Below are 6,706 nucleotides of genomic sequence, written 5' to 3' on the forward strand. Positions count from 1 at the left end.
GGAGATCAGATTGGGGCGGGGGGGAAGGAGGTGGAGAGAAATGCTCGACTTTCAGACTGGCTATGTAAGCCTGGCGGGAAGAAGCATCAGTATGTCATCTACGGCGTTAGGGAGATGTACAAGAAGAAGAGAAGCATAGGGAAATGGCAGCCTCATGTGTGTGTGTTTTGTTGTTTTTTCCCTATCTTGGAATAGTAGTCCTGTAATATGCAAGCTGTATCGTTTCTCTCTTTACTGAACCAAAACGGTCTAGTAAAAAAAGAAAAGGGCTCGGAGTCCCTTTCGGCCCCTGCGTTCCCGTCCCCGGGGAGGCCGCGAAAAACAGCGGCATGGGACAAAAAAAGAAAGCAGAGGTTTAAGGGGACGGCCCTGAGTGCCTTTAAAGCCCTGCCCTCTGCTCAAAACACGAACCGCCACCAATTCTTGAAAAGTTCATGGAGGTTTGTGACGGCAGGCTAAAAATCGTCATGAACTTCAGTTGGTGAGCCGCTTGGTGCCCATGCCTACCCCTCGCATTCACTCTCCGTCCACACACACACACACACACACACTCACACACACACACACGTTCTGTCCACCAGAAAGAACGGGCACCCCACCTCAGTCCACACGAAGGGACGAGGCCCCCGGCTCCGTCCATGCGAAGGGACGGGCACCCCAGCTGCGTCCACTTCATGGGACGTGCACCCGTGCTCCGGCCATCTGAAGGGTTGGGCACTGTGCTCCATTCATCTGTGTGGACTGGCACTCAAACTCTGTCCCTGCGAACGGATGGGCTGGCAAGCCCTGTCCGTCCAGACAGAGGAGCGCTCAAGCCCTGTCCGCCGCAGCAGATGGGCACTCAAGCCCTGTCCGTCGAAACGAATGGGCATTCGGTCCCTGTCCGTCGGAACGGATGGGCACGCAGGGTTGCACTCACTCACTCACACTCTCACTCTGCATCCCTACGCAACCCCCTCCCCGCAGCTACCTACCACTGATGCCCACCCCCACCCCCCGGCCGACTGCCGCCAGCTTCTGCCAGCCAACGTCATCAGGAGCTTCAGGCGTGGTATCACGCCAGGCTTCGGGTCGCCTGGTGCCCCCTGCTTAGCAAGCCCTTCCGCCTCCGCGGAAGAACTTCCCTTCTGGATGCTCCCCCGTCTCTTCGCACGTGGCCCTCCTCTCCAGATCAGCTCTCCTCCTCTCTGGATGGCTCGATCTGCAAGCTTCCTCAGTCTGATGAAGAAACAGACAACAAGTCTACAAGGCCAGTCTGAGAACTCAGGGCCCCTTCCACCTCAGCCTGCTCCCCTTCCCACTTCCCGAAAGAGCACACAGTGAGCCCAAGGTTTAGCTCTCCCAGACACTGCCTTCCCCGTTGCTGGCATACAGGTCACAAGCCCTCCTTGCCCAACCCACCCACTGGGGACCAGGAGGGGCAGAGAGGCAAGCGAAGGAGTTGGGGAACATCGCTCACCTCTTTCAGTGGCCACGACTGCCTTGAGGGCTTGCAGGAGAACCTCATCAAAACTCCCCCGGGGTATCCCTACAAGGAAAACCCGTGGTAAGCAGGGACGGCTCCTGCCCTTCCCTCCACCGGCATCCTCCAGGCTCCTCCACTGCCTTCGGTTGGCCAGCATCAACTGGCGGCTGCAAGCCCGAGTACATCTATTTCAACCTGTGCACTACTTCCCCTTCATACCTTAACTAAGGGAGCCCCTCCTCACACACACACACAGACACACACACACACACCACTCCATTCACACCGCTCCCTGCCCCACTCAAACCATCCCCTAGGCATGGGCACCAACCAGGGATATGCGGTTAGGTTCCTGGCTGAACTAGGAACGGAACCGCAATCCGAACGGCGCGTCGGGAGGAGAAATAAGGGGCCGAAGAGGACTAGGAGTTGCCTTGCAGCTTCGCATATGAAGTCCTACAAACCAACGGCAGCACCGGTTGAGAGTACGGACTGGATTCCGGACCCTCAAGGAAGGAAGCAGTGTGAAAACAGAGAGAATGGACCCTAAGGAAGCCATTCATAAGGACTGAGGATTCAAAAAAAAAAACTGCTGAGAATGATCCAGAGGAAAGATCAAGAGTAAAGCTTGAGACTGCTTGCTAAACATATCGTTTCAGTGTCAAAAGAGACCAAGCCCATCGCTTTGGCCAATGACTTCGATACGCAAACTTCAAAAGAAAAAAACAGAATGAGACAGTGTAATTTTGGAGAGGGGAAGGAACGGCAAATTATTAAGGCTGAATGGAAGACTGTAGCTTGGCTAATTGTAGAGCCAGCAGGCTCTACAAGGGAATAACCAGTGACTGTAGGAGGCCTGCTTATGCTCATTTGCTAGCGGGCCATTCAAAACATATCGTTATTGCAGGGTGACTCCAGAAGTTGACAAGTTAAAGACTGCGCGCCACAATGGGCTTGAAGCCTTGGAAAGAAGAGAAGCCTGGCCCAGTGGGAGTCATTGTGGGGACACTGAATGTCAGATGTTAACAGAAAACGGGGATAAGATGCTTTTTAGGTAGCTTGCTGCTTCCCAAGGTAGAGCAGGAATGGCAAAAACTCCTATCAGCCAATGCTGGGAACGGCAGGAGACAGATGCATGGTTTTTTCGCATCTGGAGGACTTGCCAGAAAGCCTGGGAATGCTGGAATATGATTCATGAGGAGAGGCAAAAGAGATTGAAAGGGCAATTAGCACAGTATACAATATGGACGTAAGGAAACAGAACATGAAAACTCCCCCACACGTCCAGCTACTTTGTTCACTGCATGGCAAAAGCAGCTGCTAGGATCCTTCAAGCAACAAGAAGGAAAACAGAATCCTGACCAGCTACTACTGACTGATTAGACAAAGCGTTAGAATACGGGACACCAGCAACCCTTGCGTTCTTGAAGCAAAAGGCAAGAACTTTGCAATCCAGAAGAAAGCGGAGTCCCATAGGAGATCAGATTGGGGCGGGGGGGAAGGAGGTGGAGAGAAATCCTCGACTTTCAGACTGGCTATGTAAGCCTGGGGGGAAGAAGCATCAGTATGTCATCTACGGCGTTAGGGGGATGTACAAGAAGAAGAGAAGCATAGGGAAATGGCAGCCTGATGTGTGTGTGTTTTGTTGTTTTTTCCCTATCTTGGAATAGTAGTCCACACTCTCACTCTGCATCCCTACGCAACTCCCTCCCCCCAACACTTCCTGGCTAGTCGCCTCCCCAACCCTTGCCTGTACAGTGCTTCTGTCTTGTGTTTGTCAATCTCACAGGGGTGTTACTACAGTGTGGCAGTGAGCTCTGTTCAAGTGCTTTCGGACCAGAGAATCGGCTACTTAGACAAACAACACAAAGATAGTGGCTGAAGACAAGGTTGAACAAAGAACATTGCACTTTATTTCACATAGCACACATAGGTCACAATCAAAACCGTCTCCTATTTCTGAAAAGGTAACTGGCCATAGCGTCCCGAACCTTGCACCCCTCCGAATAGATCCTTTTTTTTCTGGCTTGAGGGATGGCTGCTGCATCCTCAAGGACTACAGGGTCTGATTCAGCCACTGGGAAGGGGATGTGATGTCCCTTGTCCTCGCAGATGTTGTTCCAAGATGACACATGCGATGATCAATGGTGTCACATTGTCTATATGCACATGGAGTCGTGACATCAAGCGATGGAACCGAGCCTTCAAAGGGCCAAAGGCACGCTCCACGACATTCCTTGCGCGGGAGTGCCTGAGGTTGTAGTAGCTCTGCACATTTGTCCTCGGCCGCTTATAGGGAGTCATGAGCCAGCGTCGTGTGGGGTAGGCTCCATCTCCGAGCACCAAAGCCGGAACACGCACTCCCTCAATGGTGGCGGTGGGGTTGCCGGGGACAAAGACCCCTTGGTCCATGGTTGCCCTGAGGTTCGATTCACGGAACACAAGGGCATCATGCCTCCTCCCACTCCACCCCACCTCAAAATCTATAAACCGTCCGGAGAAGTCCACGGTTCCTTGAAGGAGAACAGGACAAAAGTCCTTCCTGTTCCCGTGCTCCTTTGTGCTTCCCTGAGGTGCTCGGATCGGGATGTGGGTACCGTCAACCGCGGCGAAACAAGGTGGGAACCCGTCTGAGGAAAGAAAAAGAAAAGAATAGACACCAGGGATTAAAGTTAACGTGGGGCGCATCGAGTATTCGTTGCTCACCTATCAAAAATTGTGGGGACACTGAATGTCAGATGTTAACAGAAAACGGGGATAAGATGCTTTTTAGGTAGCTTGCTGCTTCCCAAGGTAGAGCAGGAATGGCAAAAACTCCTATCAGCCAATGCTGGGAACGGCAGGAGACAGATGCATGGTTTTTTCGCATCTGGAGGACTTGCTAGAAAGCCTGGGAATGCTGGAATATGATTCATGAGGAGAGGCAAAAGAGATTGAAAGGGCAATTAGCACAGTATACAATATGGACGTAAGGAAACAGAACAAGAAAACTCCTCCACACGTCTAGCTACTTTGTTCAATGCATGGCAAAAGCAGCTGCTAGGATCCTTCATGCAACAAGATGGAAAACAGAATCCTGACCAGCTACTACTGACTGATTAGACAAAGCGTTAGAATACGGGACACCAGCAACACTTGCGTTCTTGAAGCAAAAGGCAAGAACTTTGCAATCCAGAAGAAAGCGGAGTCCCATAGGAGATCAGATTGGGGTGGGGGGGAAGGAGGTGGAGAGAAATCCTCGACTTTCAGACTGGCTATGTAAGCCTGGGGGGAAGAAGCATCAGTATGTCATCTACGGCGTTAGGGAGATGTACAAGAAGAAGAGAAGCATAGGGAAATGGCAGCCTCATGTGTGTGTGTTTTGTTGTTTTTTCCCTATCTTGGAATAGTAGTCCTGTAATATGCAAGCTGTATCGTTTCTCTCTTTACTGAACCAAAACGGTCTAGTAAAAAAAGAAAAGGGCTCGGAGTCCCTTTCGGCCCCTGCGTTCCCGTCCCCGGGGAGGCCGCGAAAAACAGCGGCACGGGACAAAAAAAGAAAGCAGAGGTTTAAGGGGACGGCCCTGAGTGCCTTTAAAGCCCTGCTCTCTGCTCAAAACACGAACCGCCACCAATCCTTGAAAAGTTCATGGAAGTTTGTGACGGCAGGCTAAAAATCGTCATGAACTTCAGTTGGTGAGCCGCTTGGTGCCCATGCCAACCCTCGCATTCACTCTCCGTCCACACACACACACACACTCACACACACACACACACGTTCGGTCCACCAGAAGGAACGGGCACCCCACCTCAGTCCACACGAAGGGACGAGGCCCCCGGCTCCGTCCATGCGAAGGGACGGGCACCCCAGCTGCGTCCACTTCAGGGGACGTGCACCCGTGCTCCGGCCATCTGAAGGGTCGGGCACTGTGCTCCGTTCATCTGTGTGGACTGGCACTCAAACTCTGTCCCTGCGAACGGATGGGCTCGCAAGCCCTGTCCGTCCAGACAGAGGAGCGCTCAAGCCCTGTCCGCCGCAGCAGATGGGCACTCAAGCCCTGTCCGTCGAAACGAATGGGCGTTCGGTCCCTGTCCGTCGGAACGGATGGGCACGCAGGGTTGCACTCACTCACTCACTCGCTCACTCACACTCTCACTCTGCATCCCTACGCAACCCCCTCCCCCCAGCTACCTGCCACTGATGCCCACCCCCACCCCCCGGCCGACTGCCGCCAGCTTCTGCCAGCCAACGTCATCGGAAGCTTCAGGCGTGGCATCACGCCAGGCTTCGGGTCGCCTGGTGCCCCCTGCTTAGCAAGCCCTTCCGCCTCCGCGGAAGAACTTGCCTTCTGGATGCTCCCCCGTCTCTTCGCACGTGGCCCTCCTCTCCCGATCAGCTCTCCTCCTCTCTGGATGGCCTCGATCTGCAAGCTTCCTCAGTCTGCTGAAGAAACAGACAACAAGTCTACAAGGCCAGTCTGAGAACTCAGGGCCCCTTCCACCTCAGCCTGCTCCCCTTCCCACTTCCCGAAAGAACACACAGTGAGCCCAAGGTTTAGCTCTCCCAGACACTGCCTTCCCCGTTGCTGGCATAAAGGTCACAAGCCCTCCTTGCCCAACCCACCCACTGGGGACCAGGAGGGGCAGAGAGGCAAGCGAAGGAGTTGGGGAACATCGCTCACCTCTTTCAGTGGCCACGACTCCCTTGAGGGCTTGCAGGAGAACCTCATCAAAACTCCCCCGGGGTATCCCTACAAGGAAAACCCGTGGTAAGCAGGGACGGCTCCTGCCCTTCCCTCCACCGGCATCCTCCAGGCTCCTCCACTGCCTTCGGTTGGCCAGCATCAACTGGCGGCTGCAAGCCCGAGTACATCTATTTCAACCTGTGCACTACCTCCCCTTCATACCTTAACAAAGGGAGCACCTCCTTACACACACACACACACACACACACACACACCACTCCATTCATACCACTCCCTGCCCCACTCAAACCATCCCCTAGGCATGGGCACCAACCAGGGATATGCGGTTAGGTTCCTGGCTGAACTAGGAATGGAACCGCAATCCGAACGGCGCGTCGGGAGGAGAAATAAGGAGCCGAAGAGGACTAGGAGTTGCCTTGCAGCTTCGCATATGAAGTCCTACAAACCAGCGGCAGCACCGGTTGAGAGTACGGACTGGATTCCGGACCCTCAAGGAAGGAAGCAGTGTGAAAACAGAGAGAATGGACCCTAAGGAAGCCATTCATAAGGACTGAGG

The 6,706-nt window shown here is 53.7% G+C and overlaps 1 long non-coding RNA gene across 1 annotated transcript; it reads right to left on the reverse strand.

Annotated features, from left to right (window-relative positions):
- Nucleotides 1–1,378: 1,378 nt before the first annotated feature.
- On the reverse strand, nucleotides 1,379–6,269 carry LOC143842744 (uncharacterized). The gene is made up of 3 exons (XR_013233330.1): nucleotides 6,127–6,269; nucleotides 5,791–5,888; nucleotides 1,379–1,528 (listed from the first exon to the last, which is right to left on the reverse strand). It is a non-coding gene; the product is annotated as an uncharacterized LOC143842744 (long non-coding RNA).
- Between the last annotated feature and the right edge of the window lie 437 nt (nucleotides 6,270–6,706).

The sequence above is a fragment of the Paroedura picta genome, chromosome 8 (genome assembly GCF_049243985.1).
Source record: "Paroedura picta isolate Pp20150507F chromosome 8, Ppicta_v3.0, whole genome shotgun sequence".
NCBI classification, from domain to species: Eukaryota; Metazoa; Chordata; class Lepidosauria; order Squamata; family Gekkonidae; genus Paroedura; species Paroedura picta.